Source organism: Camellia sinensis, chromosome 9 (assembly GCF_055761805.1).
Source record: "Camellia sinensis isolate YWXY chromosome 9, ASM5576180v1, whole genome shotgun sequence".
In the NCBI taxonomy this organism is placed as follows: domain Eukaryota; kingdom Viridiplantae; phylum Streptophyta; class Magnoliopsida; order Ericales; family Theaceae; genus Camellia; species Camellia sinensis.
In genome coordinates this window covers 159588700-159606204 of record NC_138969.1, presented here as the reverse complement: position 1 = coordinate 159606204, position 17505 = coordinate 159588700, and the positions used below count along the sequence as shown (strand labels likewise).

Here is a 17505-nt window from a genome sequence, read left to right as displayed (position 1 = left end):
CGTTCGAAAACTAATCATGTTAAACTCTAACATATTATGAAATTTGTAAAATGTTCAAGTTAAACTTGAATAATTTCCTAAATTGTTTACAATTTATTTTTGAAAAAAAAAATTTATGCATTCAAATTTGTTTGCCAATCATTTTCTAAAAGGATGGTGTTTGTCAATAAATTTAATACAATATTGTATTTTATGTTTTGCCTGTCTTTATACAACAAATATCAAACACCATGTCATACATGAAACATAAAAATCACATAAAAAATACAACCCCATTAAGTAACTTGAATTTTTCGTGGCTCGAGTGGCCCAAATTTCCAAAATGACTTCATTTTGGGATTTCTTTTTTTCTTCCTTTTCTTCACCCATTCCATGACTCACAAAAGAAGAAGAAGGAAAAAATGGAAGAAAAAAGAAGAGGAGATTATCATCATCAACACATCATCATTATCAACACCACATCATTATCATCATCAACAACCAACACAAAGACTTATTTGTGTATATAGAGAACGAGAGACTTCAGAGAGAGAGTGAGATACAGAGAACGAGAGAGAGAGAGAGAGAGAGAGAGAGAAAGAGAAAGACAGACAGACATAGAGAGAGAAAGATAGATACAGAGAGAGAGAGATACAGATCTGTGTATACACAGATCTATGTATACACGCAGAAGATGGCGGGCACCGGTGATGGCGACACCGGTAATGGTCTCCCCTCACTCTTCTTCTTTCCTTCTCTCTTTCTCTCTCTTTCTCTCTCTCTCTCTCTCTCTCTCTCTTTCCCTCTCTTCCTTCCTCTCTCTGTTTTTGTTTTAGTTTCAGATATAAAAGAGGGGAAAAAAACAAACCAAAATGACAGTCGTTTTGGATTCGGGCCACTCAAGCCACGAAAAATTCCAACTCTAAAGCATTTTTCTAAAAAATATTGTAAAAGTTATACTGAATAGTAATATTATACAAATAAATATTTCTTACGAAGTTGATTCACAAATTGATATGCGAATCGAATTGTTTCAAATATCATTTCACACAAACATTACAAACATATTTTCAATAAGTCCATTTTGAAAAATCAATGCTTTATTATAAAAATATTTTATGCAAAACATTGTTTGTATAACGATGGGTTTGGTTTGAAAAGTGGGTTGGCTTTTTGGGTTTTTAATTTTTTTTTTGCTATTTTAGCCTGTGCCTAAAAAATTTAGTTTGGGAAAGACTTTTGATTTTTTTGGCTTTTTATGAGAGAAAGAATGTAATGATTATGGATTGGATGTGATATTTTATCTTATTAAGGCTAAAAAGCCTATTTTATTTTTTGTAACTATTTTAATCCTAAATCCACCCAAACCCACTTCCCAAACAATGGCAAAATATTCTCATGATCAGCATGTTCCATATATAAACGCTATTGATGTTAGGGTTAAGACTTTTCTACACCACTAGTTCTCCATGTAACAATTTCAAAAACTAAAACCATCAATGTGGTCCCGTGGATGTAGAAAATTTGACATTCCAAACCCTCAAACTTGGATTGGGTTAACTTTTTCTTTCTTTTAAAGCATCTCGACAAAAATTGAAAAAACAAAAAATAATTATCACTACAAGAATTAACACTTTTGGCAACAAAAAAATTGGTCGCTAAAAGTCTATTTTTGGTCGGCAAAAGTTATCCGCGACCAAATTTTTTGGTCGCTACTTTGGTCGCCAATTGAGGGTCGGCAAAAGTAATTCGCGACCAAAATTATGGTTGGTCGGCAAAAGTTGGATTTTGCCGACTAAATTTTTAGTCGCTAAATATTTAATTACCGCGACTAATTTTTTTTGTCGCCAAAACACTTTGGTCGCGAAAAGTGATATTTTCCCGACCAAATTTATTAGTCGCCAATTGTCACATTTGGCGACCAAAAAGTTTGGTCGCCAATTATTACATTTCGCGACCAAAAAAATTGGTCGCCATTTGTGTCTTTTCGCGACCAAAACTTTTGGTCGGCAAAAGTGAGATTCCACGACCAAGAGCTGTTTTGGTCGGCAATACATGTATTTTTTGCGACCAAAACTCTTGATCGGCAATTGTCATTTTTTGCGAAAAAAAATAATTTTGGATGTCGCGACTAATAAATTGGTCGTCAAAGCAGGAAAACAATACACCTGTAATGATGTTATAATTCAATCAATCCATAATAAACTTATAATTTTAAAGCATCATTCAAATTAACTGAATTATTAACATTCGACACAATACATAACTCATTAACATTCGACACAATACAACTATTCTAAGTTTTCAATTCATATTCAACACAATACATTAAGTTGCCTTGATAGCCAATCAAAAAGATCCACTAAGTTTTAATTCATTAACTATTCAACACAATACATAATTCATATTCTAAGTTTTAATCCACTAAGTTGCCTTGATAGCCAATCAAAAAGATCCTTGCGCCCTTTCGTGCCAAGCTTCGCATCCATCAAAGCAGTAGTGATGTAAGGCACCTAATAAAGAAACATAATTGGAAAATTTATCAGAGAAGCATGATAGTGGCAGCAACATTGGATTGCAAACCCGTATCTTTGCAAAAATCAATTAAATCCTATAAACATGTACATCGTATTAAGACAACTAGCTGGCATAATAAAACTGTACCTGTTGTTGTACCTGCAAATTTCAATACACGATGATTAATAAGCTAACAGCCATAACAACCCTACCAGTAAGATAAGCAAAAAAGTTAAATACCTGTGTCATTGTCAAATCCTACTCCAACACAAATAAAATTCAATGATTGCTAATTGGAGGTTGAGCAGTTCTATCAGACACTAATTACTTCTCTAGGTAGCATATCTTACAAATGATGAGTTATTGAAGACCTAACATGAACTTATTCGGGCATAGTTAACTATCAAAGCTCCATTCCCTTTAAATGACCTAAAATTTGCAATTCACCTGAAGTGGGCCCTTCAGCACAATAAATATTTTCTTACTTTCCAATTTCCCAATAGGCAATAACATAGCACATAAATTCGAGGAATGGCACAAGTGACGTTCCATACAGTGGTAAACCCAACGTCATAAACTTTGACGCTCTTTCATTCTTCCCTTCATGATCACCAAAACTCATGGTGCATGTTCAAGAGAAATCAGAAAAACTAAGTATAAACATTGGACATGGAGAGAGAATAACCTTCCAGCCGTTCTTTCCATACAGCACTCTTCAATTGTGAAACACTATCAGCATTTACTCCTACTGACAGTGATGAATTGCATTACTCATATATATATATAGTGTTGTGGGTTATCATGAAAAATTAGATTTTATTATTTTGTCCAAAAAGAAAACTTACTTGAAGAACAATCATAATTTAAAAATGAAAAGAAAAGAAGATGGTATTAATTGATAGGAACAACGGCGTGCAAATAAAACTACATATTCAGGCATTTGACAAAAAAAATTAATTAAAAATACCAGACAGTAAAAATTGTTAAGCTGACGTTGTCAAACAAAGCAAAACTGACACCCCCACAAAAATTACTACTTTTTTTATAACTATTTACGCCATGTAATTTCCCCTTCAATATATATATATATATATAAATGTAGTACCGCAAATCATAGGGAATGCGACCGTCCTGATGCTGTCAAACAATTTAATTGTTAGGTTGCAAAAGCCACCAATTTATACTGAGGCATAAATAAATACATTCATATAGTTTATTTATTTATAAATATTTTTCACTGATTCTATTCTAGTCCCAATAATTACAATTTGAACACACAAAAAAAAAAAACCTCACCACTTTGAGTCAGTTTTAATGTTGACCTACATCCAAGTTAATTAGTAAAAAGATGACCCCAAAAGGAATGTATCATGCACATTAAGGGCAAAATGAGCACTACTTTTGCCTTGGACCCACCAAATCCAAATGGGTTATCCATTTTCTAAATGAATAAACCCATCATCCTCTTCCCTCACCAACCAAACACAACCTAAGGAAAACAATTTAAAAATATTACAAACAAAGCAAGAGAAAAAAAGAAGTGGGAATTCTCAAGGCAAAAGAACTAGTAGGAAACTAGCCTTTAAAAGAAAAAAAGAAAAGAAAAATGAAAATAAATAAAGCAACCTAAATTGCATTTTAGACTAACAGCAGAAACACCAACCACTGAGGAAGCTTCCACAATTTCATCGTGCAGTCTTCGCTATATGTCGCGACAAGGTTTTTGTGGGAGTGATGTGTGATACCAATTACATCCTTCTCATGGACCTGCCAAATTATTAAGAAATAATAAGAGCACTTTCAAGCCAGAAATATTGGATTTCTGCATAATGCAAGCCAAATTAGTAAATAAATATAACTAACAATTAATACCACATCCTGTAATGCAAGCCAATTAATACCACATAAATATAACTAACAATTAACAATTAATACCACATCAAAGCAGAACATCAGCAGACCAAATAGCAGCCTCAGAGCAGCAACATAGAGCAATAGCATACACCATTAAATAACCTTTGATGGGGTTCTAATTTGTTGGATATGGGAAACAACATCCTGTACTGAGTATACTCTGCAGTGTTGTTTTTAATCCACAAAGCCACTCTGAGTTTAATCAATTCCTTAACATACTAGAACCTTAACCAAAACCAACTCAAGCTGCATAAGCCTGTGACTCCAGTCCACCCACACACAGCAAGGATCATACCAGCAGTGGCTCGGCCCACCCCCAGCTCACCTTAACACAGTAGCATTCACAGTCACTTGATCCACATTGCTACCCTCACCCACCCCCAAAGGTATTCCTAGAGCAGAATCACAGCAGAAAAAAAAAAAAAAAAAAAATACCAGTAGAGCACACCCACACCCAATAGAAAAACATACCAGCAGAACACACCTGGGACCATGTCAGCATCAACCACCATGCTCACAGAACAACAAGGCAGCCATGCTCACCCTCCAGTTCTGCTACAGTGCTTGACTTGAGGCAGATTAAAGACCAAGACAATAATAGAGTAGAAGTCCATTTTCCTGACTTAACATTCTATTCCTAAAGAGAGCCAAAGTTTTACTTTTAAAATTCTACGATCAAATTCACAGGTGACTACTTATGTTACAGTTTCACTTCCATCTCCTAATACATACATACATACATCTAATACCATTAACTTATGTTGTGTAACGAGACTCTCCTTCCATTACTTTTACAATTCTTAAATTAAATATTCTTTTATCAAGTATCCTAGTAAGAAAAGAAATCTATTTGACTAATTTTCACTCCACTTTCAAATGCAATTAATTATTAAATGTTTATCCCTCTTCTTAAAAGTATATGTTTGTAAAGAAAGAAGTATATCATTGCAAATCCTAAAAGCAATAGATTCATCATTGCTCTCTTACAATTATTAGAAATAACAAGCTTTACTCTTACAATGGAGGTGCTCATAACATATAATAAATGTATAAATATATATAATAATACAAATAATATATTTTGTGTGTGTTTCCCATGTGTCATGTCATGGGAAACATTTGTGAAGATTTTCATGTTGACATGTCCGAATCCATGCTTCTTAAGATGCAATGTGGAAGATATAAAAGAGCTTGCCTATGTATATCGTCATGTGATCCTTGTCACTTGAGGATTTCTTCCAAGGGATGATGATGGAGGTTTTGCTTTTGCATCTTTGGAGAGCAATGAGAAGTCCAACAATGAAAAGAGAACCCACCATGGTCCCGATCACTATTTCCAGAGCTAAAAGCCAGGCGGGTTTTGAAGCTAAGGCAGGTTTTGGAGCTTCCTCATTCATAATTCCATCTTGACCATGCCAGTGGTTCTGGTTGACTCCTGAATGACTTGTAGCAGGTGGAGCTTTGGCTGTAATACAAGGAATTTTGTCATTTACAAACCACAAAGTTGCACTTAATTTGCAACAATTTGCACCAACATCATGTTCTAGTGGAGTGGATGTTACAAAAGAGATTTGATTAAATATCATTATACTTGTAACTAAAACAAGGATTAAATGTCCCCAAAGAAACTCAAATTGGCCATTTAAAATAATAATTAAAAAAAGAGTTAAAACTCTTTTTAAAGGGCTTTATCAATGGTTCTACTCCCTCCCGTACTGACATCTTTAAAAATTTTCATGGGTGTTTATGAATCCTCTTAGGAAGCTCACCAATTACAGAGCCCCAAGGATGATCATGTTGTACATACTACATACCACATCGTGCAGTAGAGCGCTGTTTGGGATCTTTGTCTTGAAGGCAGTTCCCTTGAAAGCTTGACCTGCATGAATTAAACTATGTAATGAAAAGTTTAGGAAACAAAAACAATCCAGATTGAAGGTATTTCAAAAGAGTACCTTAGAAGGTAATCTAAGCACTTGGGAATGCTCCCAACAAAGAAGTTGAATGAGAAATCAGCAAATTTTAACTGAGATGAACGACAGAAGCCAGTAGTGTTCTCACTTGAGGTATACCTGTAGCAGAAATGGCATGTGTCAATTTAAGAAGATCAATACATTGGGAGCGATTTGCTGCAAAATGTTGGTATTTTATTTTTCAAATCGACTAGATTAACAAACGCTGAAGTGGACTTCAATTTTCTCAGCATACCCCTTGTGGTTTGCCCTTTAAGCACTTCATGTTCCTGATTCTTAAATAAAGTTACCCTCATACTCTTGGATTAAATTGTAGATGTTATATTTTCTATCCAAATTGACAGGAAGGCAAGTGACATGCCTATTGTTCACATCATTTTAACTTAGTGCTCCCAAAGTCAGCCATAGAAAAGGGTAAATCTTCAAGTGAACCAAGAGCATTCCAGAAAATTCAACTTTTAAGAAACTTCATAGTTCATACCTCACTATGTAGAGCAGAAGCTGCAGAACCACGATCAGCAAGATCTATGGAAAGTAGGGTCTCCATAAGCTCTAAGGCTTGTGCAGGGAAGTCCTTAAATGTATCTGCAACACAGCGTCTATAAGGCTGTTGGGGCTTGAAAATGGTAGCATGAGGCAATTTTGACTTTCTCCAGTATTCCTCAGAGGGTGAGCCACAAAGCTTAAAAATTTTATGCAACTGCTCAACCTACAAGGCAGAAACTACAAACTTACAAACAACATTCAATTCATATAAATGACAGAAAAGAAAAGACGTAATAAACAAAAAGGAGCACATAGGTAATGCATCCAATGGTGTTTAAACACATTGTAGGACACCTTTACAAGCCCAAGTCACCATGAGGCCAAGAGTCCGACCTTAATAATATTGCCAAGTATCATTTAAGAAGATGATATGTAAGTTAATTCCATGCCCAATGATCATATTAAAAATTATATTTCTTCAAAACAAGTTAAAGCTTCCAATGCTTTTGAAACTATGGCTCATTAACACGCAAAGATTTTTTGTTGCCCTATAACAATAGATACACAAAAAATATCATGTAATATACCTTATGATGATGAATAGACTCATTATTCAATGATGAACAGACTTGTGATTCCAAAGGGGTGGTCTCATCACCCACCCATAGAATCGTGATGTTGCCAAGGAAGTTTCCTTTGTTTGGGAAGGATAACGAAGGCTAAAAAAATTTCTAGTGAATAGAATATTGTGTACTCCCACAAAAATTAGGAGGTATAGGAGAGATGTTTAGCCACCACAAACCAAAACCAATTGTGAAAATAATTATGAAGAAGTAGCACATTAAAAGTCTCAAGGGATCGCTTATTGAAGCCAAATAAGGTGCTTTTCTTTGAGCTTCAACACAATATGTAAGAGGACCTCATGGGAGGCGTATGTCAATTTCAATGATATAATCACAAAAAGAGTCAAACTTTAGGCACAGTCACAAAATTCAAATATGCTACAGTCTACAGATGAATTCTTTCCCTGGAGATAAACTGCTCAAAATGGTCTTAGTTAACCCACTCCTGGTGACAATGGAGTAAAAAGAACTCTTTGCCAAACAAAACTTTTTTTTTGCTTCCAGGTTTTAGTATTAGGCTTAACTCAATTGATAGAATGGTTTCATGACATGGCAAATTGATAGAACTATTCTTAGTTGTTGGGTTGTTACATGACATGGCAAATGGAGAGAAGACAAACTAGAGGTATTTATCAACCGAAAAAAGAAAAAGAAAAAACCCTACTAGAAGTATAACCAACTGGCAGTTAATTAGCTATGAATTGTAATGTGAGACAAAATCTGCTATAAAAAGGGGTGTGAGAGAGATAAGAAAATCAAGAAATATATTATGTGAAGTTGTGATGTATTGAATCTGTAGAAAATAAGAATTATTTCTCATCTTCTTCTTTGAAGCTCTGTTTTCTTTCTTTTTCTTCACTTGATCTGCTCATATATACACATTCCACTACTCAACCATTTCTTCTTCATTTCTCAGCAAATTCTCATTGTTACATAATACACAGTGTGCATCAGTTTCAAGTCCAACAAATTATATAAATTTCACCTTGGCATTTTATCAAACACTTTGTGTGAAAGAAAGAGACAGTGAGGAAAAACAAATAATCACAAAGAAAGGTATAAAGAATTAGATGATCACTAAATTACAAGTTGAAGAACAAACACTGTCAAAATTCATCAATTTGTGTCTATACAAAAAAAATAAAAAAATAAAATAAACACATATATACATATACACTTAATCAAGGAACACAAATTCAGATGTGGAAATCATCAGTAACCCATTGAACTCTACTTTAATAACATCTCATATTCTACATGGTAAGCTGTAAAGACTAAAGATCAACATAATCAACAAATACATATACAGATACATGGACATATCTAAGTAGAGAGAGAGAGAGAGGACTCACCGAAAGTGTACCGAGTCGAGCGGCTTGGGAAAGGAAGAATTGGGTCGAAATGTGCATATTACTTGAAATGCGAGTAATCGAGGGGTCAGAGTTCAGATCTGGAGCTTCGATGGAGCTTCGAAATCGGTTTGATCTGGAGCTTCGATGGAGCTTCGAAACTGCAGTGGTGGTGCGTACGATTGGAAGTGAGGGCACTGGAGGGTGCAGGTTAAGGAGGGTAAGGCGGTTGGGTTAGGGTTTGGTGGCGGCGGAGCTGGAGGGGCAGCGAGGCAACTGATGAGAGAGGCCGATGGCCGACCTGAGACTGAGAGGAACGAAAGAGCCATTCCCGTATGGCAGTGGCGGGAATGGATAATCTCATTTCTTACGAATTGGTATTCATTTCCCCCCTCCATGTTTCAAATTCCACCCCCTCACACTTTTGGCGACCAAAAGACCATATTAGTCGCAGAAAAGGTACTTTCGCCGACAAACTTTTTTAGTCGCCAAATTTCAATCAACGGCGACTAAAATATTAGTCGCTAAAAGTACTAATTTGGCGACTAATTTTTTTTGGTTGCTGAAATAAGTTTTTGGCGACCAAATTTTTGGTCGCCAAAAAATATATGACCTTCCGCGACCAAATTTGTAGTTGGTCGGCAAAAGTATACCACTTTCTGCGACCAACTCATTTTTTGGTCGCCAAAATATAACCTTCTGCGATCAATAATATTTGGTCGCCAAAAATAACGATCATTCGCGACTAATTAATATTTAGTCACCAAATGTCATTTTTTTGCGACCAAAAGATTTTTGGTCGGCAAAAGTGGTCGGCAATTGTGTAAATTCTTGTAGTGTATGTTATATACACTACAACATATAAAATTTTAATGTAAAAAATATTTTGAAAACTAATTTTTATCGTCACGAGAATAGTTATATTTTGAAAGTCAAAAAAAGATAAATTACAAACATATTCTTAAAATTTGTTTAAAATATGAATGACTCAATGTATTTCTGAAAATTACATTACGTCCCTTTAAAATTCTAATTGCATAACCATCAATGTGGTCCGTGGATGTAGAAAATTTGACATTCCAAACCCACAAACTTGGATTGGGTTAACTTTTTCTTTCTTTTAAAGTATCTCAACAAAAATTGAAAAGACAACAAAATATACACTATAACATATAAAATTTTATTATAAAAAAATTTTGAAGACTAATTTTTATCATCACGAAAATAGTTATTAGAAAGTTATTTTGAAAATTTAAAAAAAGATAAATTACAAACATATTCTTAAAATTTATTTAAAATATGAATTGCTCAATGTATTTTTAAAAATTACATTACGTCCCTTTAAAATTCTAATTGCATAACCATCAATGTGGTCCGTGGATGTAGAAAATTTGACATTCCAAACCCACAAACTTGGATTGGGTTAACTTTTTCTTTCTTTTAAAGTATCTCGACAAAAATTGAAACGACAAAAAATAATTGTGTTACATATACTACAACATATAAAATTTTATTGTAAAAAATATTTTGAAGACTAATTCTTATCGTCACGAGAATAGTTATTAGAAAGTTATTTTGAAAAGTCAGAAAAAGATAAATTACAAATATATTCTTAAAATTTGTTTAAAATATGAATTGCTCAATGTATTTCTGAAAATTACATTACGTCCCTTTTAAAATTCTAATTACATAACAAATGATTCATTTTATTAATAAATTATCACTCAATTAAAATTTTTTGATGATATCATAAATATTTCAATTAATAATTCATATAATTTTATTGTCATACAGAAGAGTAGTTAAAACTTTATCTGTCCAGGTAATTATGTTAAATAAAAAGTATAACGAGGGAGTATTTGTAATTTTCAGAATTTCAGCGCAATTTGTATTTTAAGTAAACCTCAAGAAACGTATTTGTAATTTACTTAAAAAAAAAGACTTTTACCGACAAATTTTTGAAAATATCGCTAATAAATGTAGTTTTAGACACAAAATAATTCAATCCCAAAAGGTTTGTTTTTTGAGACAAAAATTGATCCCAAAAGGATAATTCATCACTAAATGTTCAATTTCATTGTTAAAAATAAAATAATGACATTTTTGGTAACAAAAATATTTCCTCCCTATAAAGTGATTTTGTTTCTCAACTTTTACCTCTAAAACCTTAATGTTGTAGTGATGTTTAGAAAAATTATTTAAAATTTTACAAAAATAAAATATGTAGATGAAATTCAGTTTATATTTAGTTCACAATACACTATTTTTATATTTACACCTTATAATTCATTTTCATAGTAAAATTTTGATTAAGTTTTCATAATGCCTGAAATTATTGAGAATTTTTTTTTTCCTTTTGGTGTAACTAATGATATACCAAGAAAAAAATTCTTCATAAAATTTATATAGAATAGTACTGCCATATACTTGTATACCTTAATTTCAAATCAATTTTTTTATCAAAATAATTTATTATTTTAATGATGTCACCACCACATTATTCTAGTAATCAAGGTTTTGTTGGAAATGGTTATAAAATTCTGGATAAAACCAGAATTTTTTTCTAAGTTCGGTCAATTTTTTAGGTGGGCTTCGTGCGTCGATTTTCACGGGTCAAAGTGGTAACGCGTTCTATGCCGCGTTGTGATTCACGTGGTATATTTGGTTGTTCAAAACCATTACTGAGTGAATGGGAAATTGAAGCCAAAGTGTGTTCCATGGAAATGGAGTTTTGGTGAAAATTCTTTAAGGTTGTAAAATGGCTTGTCCCACATTGATTTGGTGGGAGGTTTTGAATGGGTTTATAAGGCTTGGGTTTGGTACTTGGGGTGTTCCCCAAGGGATGCCCAAGTGTTTTAGAGGGAGAAGTTATGGGCAAAATGGGCTAGACCCATTGAACCCAAAAATCACCACACGCGCGCCGCCGCCGTCCGTTCGGTCGGGCACGAGTGCGTGGTGTGAGGTTGGGTTGGGCTTGTTCGGCCCAATACTAATCTTTTTGGGCCAAAAACATTTGAATTTAATTTTATTTTTGGTAAAATAAAATCCAGAATTCAAATTAAACTGGTTTGATTTTTCTGTACATCCAAACAGGGCCCTTCCCGTATTAAACCGAAAATAATCTAATCAAGGCCCTTCTCGTTTTTGTTATCTGTTGTTTGAATTCAAAACCAACAGGTATCATACCTGTTCAATTCAAAAACCTAGAGCCACCATTCCATCTATAAATAGGACATCCCTCATTTGGATTTGTAGAACTCTAATTTTCGTCCTTCATAATTCTAAAAACATCCTCTTCATTTTGCTGCATTATTTTCTTGTCAGAGAGAGTATAAACACTTTGTGTGTTCGTTAGACAAACAATTTGTAGTGCTGCTATTGTTTGTAGTAGATCATTTTATCCTGGGAGATAGACATCCACATTCTGAAAGCACCGTGGAGAGGACGAATCTGTCTTAAGGACACAGTGTCAAACACTGGACTTGATCAGATTATAATTCGAAGAAATTAAATCAAGTAAGTTATTTAATTAATTTTTGTGTTATTGTTATTTATTTAAATCAGATTTTAATTTTGTTTTTGTAATAAAATAAAATCTGTTTTTATTTATTTATTTATTATTTCGAGTTTGATTTTTGTAATCAAACAAATTCTTTCTTTTTCTTTACTTCTTTAAATTCTAGTTGTTGTTTTGTACACAATAGAATTAAATCTTTTAAATACAGTGAAGATTGTCCAACAATCTTAAGACAGAATCCTTTTTGGTATCTTCATTGTATTTAATTTTCTGTGTTTTCAAACTAATATTCTGGTTGGAAAAACAAATAGTGATTTATGTTATTTGACAGATAGTAGTAATATACTGTCTCTTTTTTTTTACAACTAGTAGTAATATACTGGTGTCATTAACAATTGCAGAATATTATTTGGTGTTACAGAAAATTATTTTGGCATTTTATTTTTCTAGTTTTAGTAACAAGGAAAATAAAATTATATTATTTTCTAATTTTAGTAACAAAGAAAATATAATTATTTTGTGTTTTAATTTATTTTCTGATTTTGGTAACTAGAAAATTATTTTGTGTTTGTTCTGATTTTTGTAATCAGATAGTTTTGTGGTATTTTATTTTTGAGTTTCAGTAACAAGGAAAATAAAATTACAGTATTTTCTAGTTTTAGTAACAAGAAAAATAAAATGATTTTGTGTTATAATTTATTTTCTGGTTTAAGTAACTAGAAAATTAAGTTGTGGTTTGGTTTTCTGATTTTTGTAATCAGATATTATTTCGGTATTTTATTTCACTAGTTTTAGTAACAAGGAAAATAAAATTATTTTGTATTGTAATTTATTTTCTGGTTTTAGTAACTAGAAAATTAATTTTGTTAATCAATCATGTAACTTTGTGACTCGGTCACAATCTGTTAATTTTGTAAGTAACTTATGGTTTCGTTTGGTAGACCACTTATTTTTGAACCCTTTGTGAAAAGGTGTTAATTATTTTGACTTTATCATAGTTCATCGTGAGTATACATGGAAGAATTTGTTTCTAGAGTAAAATATTAATTTTACAAACTAATTTTATTTTTATTACAATGTGGATTCATGGTCTTGAATTGTTTCTGCACTTGAGTCGGAATATATATATATATATATATATTCACAAGAACATTTTAATGCATATTTAATTTGTTTATTTATGTACAAATCAAACTTATTAAATGAAGATATGTTTTGTTATTTTGAAGTTTAAAGTTTAAATGCGTTGGATTTTATTTATGAGTTGAGAATCCTTTTATTTCATGATGCAAGTGATGGGATCGTGCATGATTAATTTATTTGTTAATTCATTATTTTTAGTTGATGCGTTTGATATGCATGTATGATATCAACTCAAGTTATTTCTTAACAATAATTTCAAGTGATTTGGAATGATAAATTGTTATGTCTACTTTGGACATAAGCAGGTTAATTTGAATATTTCTAATCAATTTTGAATGGGTGTTTAAACACCAGAGAATTTAAACATGAAGATGTATGTAATTATATCGGTCCATTTAATTGGGAAGTAATTTAAGAAATCTTTTATATATGTTGATTATTGAATTATGTGACTTGAGATGTCATTAATAATTATTTTACTTGCGTAGTAGAATTTGTTAAACCATGAACCATTTTATTAATATGGGGGTGTATCTCTTGCATTAGTTGAGATAATTTAATTTTCTTCTGTCACAAATATTTTTATGACAGTGACATTTATTTGTTATTGAGTTGCAAGAATGTACACAATCAAATGGGTTTTTGAATTGTTTGATTCTTAGGCAAAATTTTTTATGAGGATATGATTTTGTCAAAACATTAATTCTAACTTGAGTAGTCATAATTATTTTGGTTTTTTCTTGAATTTATTTTAAAATTCATTGATTTATATCAGAAGTAATAGGGGTGGTGAATACGATGCACCATTAGATGAATTTTGTGCACAACATGGCATTATTCACCAAACTACAGCACCTTATTCTCCACAGCAAAATGGAATTGCTGAAAGGAAGAATAGAACCCTCAAAGAAATGATGAATGCCATGTTACTAAGTTCAGGCTTACCACAGAACTTGTGGGGGGGAAGCAATATTGTTTGCTAATTATGTTCTTAATAGAATACCCCACAAGAAAACCAACAACACTCCTTATGAATTGTGGAAAGGTCGACCGCCTTCCTACCAATACTCAAAAGTGTGGGGATGTTTGGCAAAAGTTGAAGTTCCTGTTCCTAAAAAGACTAAAATTGGACCAAAAACAGTAGATTGTGTGTTTATTGGTTATGCTCAGAATAGTAGTGCATATCGGTTTCTGACTTATAAATTAGAAATACCTGATATAGATGTGAACACTATTATAGAGTCAAGGAATGTTGTGTCTTTTGAACATGTCTTTCCTTACAAGAAATGACAGGAATTAAGTTCACAGAAAAGAACTTATGATTGTACACAAAGTCAAGAGACTAATGACAATCAAACACAAGAGACTAGTAATAGTCTCGACCAGCAGGATTTAACTGATGATGAACCAAGACGAAGTAAGAGAGCGAGAACTTCAAAATCCTTTGGTCCAGATTTTCTGACATACCTGTTAGAAAATGAACCTCAAAGCTTTAAGGCAGCAATGACAGGTCCTGAAGCACCTTTGTGGAAAGAGGCTGTTAATAATGAAATTGAATCCATTATGCAAAATCATACTTGGGAATTGGTGGATCTTCCACCAGGTTCTAAACCTCTTGGATATAAATGGATATTCAAGAGAAAAATGAAAACAGATGGTTCAATTGACAAGTATAAAGCACGATTTGTAGTTAAAGGTTACAGACAGAAGAAAGGTCTGGACTTTTTTGACACATATTCCCTTGTGACATGAATAACATCCATTCACATGCTTATTTCTATAGCAGCGTTGTTTAATTTAGAAATACATCAAATGGATGTTAAGACAGCTTTCTTAAATGGTGATCTAAATGCAGTGATCTATATGGAGCAACCAGAAGGGTTTGTAGTGTCGGGGCAAGAAAAGAAAGTTTGTCGACTTGTAAAATTCCTTTATGGATTAAAACAAGCACCTAAGCAATGGCATGAAAAATTTGATCATGTAATGCTTACTAATGGGTTTAAGATAAACGAATGTGACAAATGCGTCTATGTTAAAAACACTGACCAAGGATATGTCATAGTTTGTCTTTATGTGGATGGCATGCTTATCATTGGAAGCAGTTAAAACATGATCAAATCAACTAAGCAGATGGTTAACAAAAGATTTGATATGCAAGATATGGGGGTCGCAGATGTTATATTAGGAATGAAAATTACTAAAACATCTGACGGATATGCATTATCTCAATCTCATTATATTGAGAAAATTCTTGATAAATTTATCAAGGATAATTTGAATTTAGCTAGAACACCTGTAGATATCAGTCTTTATTTATTGAAAAATAAAGGTGATGCAGTGTCTCAGTTAAAATACTCCAAAATCATTGGAAGCCTAATGTACCTAATGAATATTACTCGTCCTGATATAGCTTATGCTATCAGTAAATTGAGTAGGTACACTAGTAACCCCGGAGAAGACCATTGGAAAGCGATCATTCGGGTTCTTAGATATCTAAGATTCACCCGTGATCATGGTTTGAACTTTACTCGATATCCAGCAGTACTTGAAGGTTATTGTGATGCAAATTGGATATCGGATACTAAAGATTCAAAATCCACAAGTGGATATGTCTTTACTCTAGGAGGTACTGCTGTTTCTTGGAAATTCACGAAACAAACTTGCATCGCACGATCCACAATGGAATCCGAGTTCATTGCTTTGGACAAAGCAGGAGAAGAAGCAGAATGGCTTCGTCACTTCTTAGAAGACATTCCAATGTGGCCAAAACTTGTGCCAGCTATTTGCATTCATTGTGATAGTCAATCTGCAATAGGCAGGGCATAGAATCATATGTATAACGGTAAGTCACGACATATTCGTCGTCGACATAATACCGTAAGGCAATTGTTGTCAAACGGAATAATCTCAATAGATTATATAAAATCTAAAGAGAATATTGCAGATCCGTTAACAAAAGGTTTGACAAAAAAGCTAGTGTATAGTTCATCGAAGGGGATGGGATTAAAACCTATTACATAAGAGTCGTCATAATGGTAACCCTACTTATATGACTAGAGATCCCAAGACCTAAGTTCAAAGGGACAACTAAGTTATGTATGGCTCGCCAGAAATCACCAAAGGATTAAGTTCCTACCCATTCCTATAGTGAGAGTGATATCTGCAACATATGTTGTATGCAGGGGTGTAAGAATAAGCTTTGCTTTTAATGATTACTTATATCTTGATTGAGGCATAAATCAAGACGAGTATAAGGAGATACTCACAATAAGAATCACCTATATGAGTGTTGAACTGGGGCCGGTTCTATGAGAATGAAGAGGCTAAATTCTCTAAAAACACTTATGAAAACCAGGCGCGTTCAAGGCCCAAATGAACACAACAGTGAGAACCACGATGTGTTAGAAGATATTTTGTGTGAAATCTATTGTCTTGGCTTACACAAACGGCTGAACAATTCAAGGCATTACGTCCATTGGTTAGCCAGTAAGTCCGATAGGTTATCACTAGAGAAGGTTCAAGGCCGAAAACTACTTATCCTGATGCAAGATATTTTTGACTTATACTCTTTCGATAAATCTGCATTTTGTTGCATTTCCGTTGTCATCAACTTCGATTCATGTGGGGGATTGTTGGAAATGGTTATAAAATTCTGGATAAAACTAGAATTTTTTTCCTAAGTTCGGTCTATTTTTTAGGTGGGCTCCGTGCGTCGATTTTCACGGGTCAAAGTGGTAACGCGTTCTATGCCGCGTTGTGATTCACGTGGTATATTTGGTTGTTCAAAACCATTACTGAGTGAATAGAAAATTGAAGCCAAAGTGTGTTCCATGGAAATAGAGTTTTGGTGAAAATTCCTTAAGGTTGTAAAATGGCTTGTCCCACATTGATTTGGTGGGAAGTTTTGAATGGGTTTATAAGGCTTGGGTTTGGTACTTGGGGTGTGCCCCAAGGGGTACCCAAGTGTTTTAGAGGGAGAGGTTATGGGCAAAATGGGCTAGACC

General features: G+C 33.2%; 1 long non-coding RNA gene and 1 other non-coding gene across 2 annotated transcripts; both read right to left on the bottom strand.

The window, feature by feature from the left end:
• Positions 1-2191: 2191 nt before the first annotated feature.
• LOC114323536 (uncharacterized) lies at positions 2192-4265 on the bottom strand. The gene is made up of 3 exons (XR_014340514.1): positions 4160-4265; positions 2644-2704; positions 2192-2492 (listed from the first exon to the last, which is right to left on the bottom strand). It is a non-coding gene; the product is annotated as an uncharacterized LOC114323536 (transcript).
• A 1336-nt stretch (positions 4266-5601) lies between these two features.
• Positions 5602-6621, bottom strand: LOC145798820 (uncharacterized). Its single transcript, XR_014340513.1, has 3 exons — positions 6366-6621; positions 6225-6289; positions 5602-5875 (listed from the first exon to the last, which is right to left on the bottom strand). It is a non-coding gene; the product is annotated as an uncharacterized LOC145798820 (long non-coding RNA).
• Positions 6622-17505: the final 10884 nt, after the last annotated feature.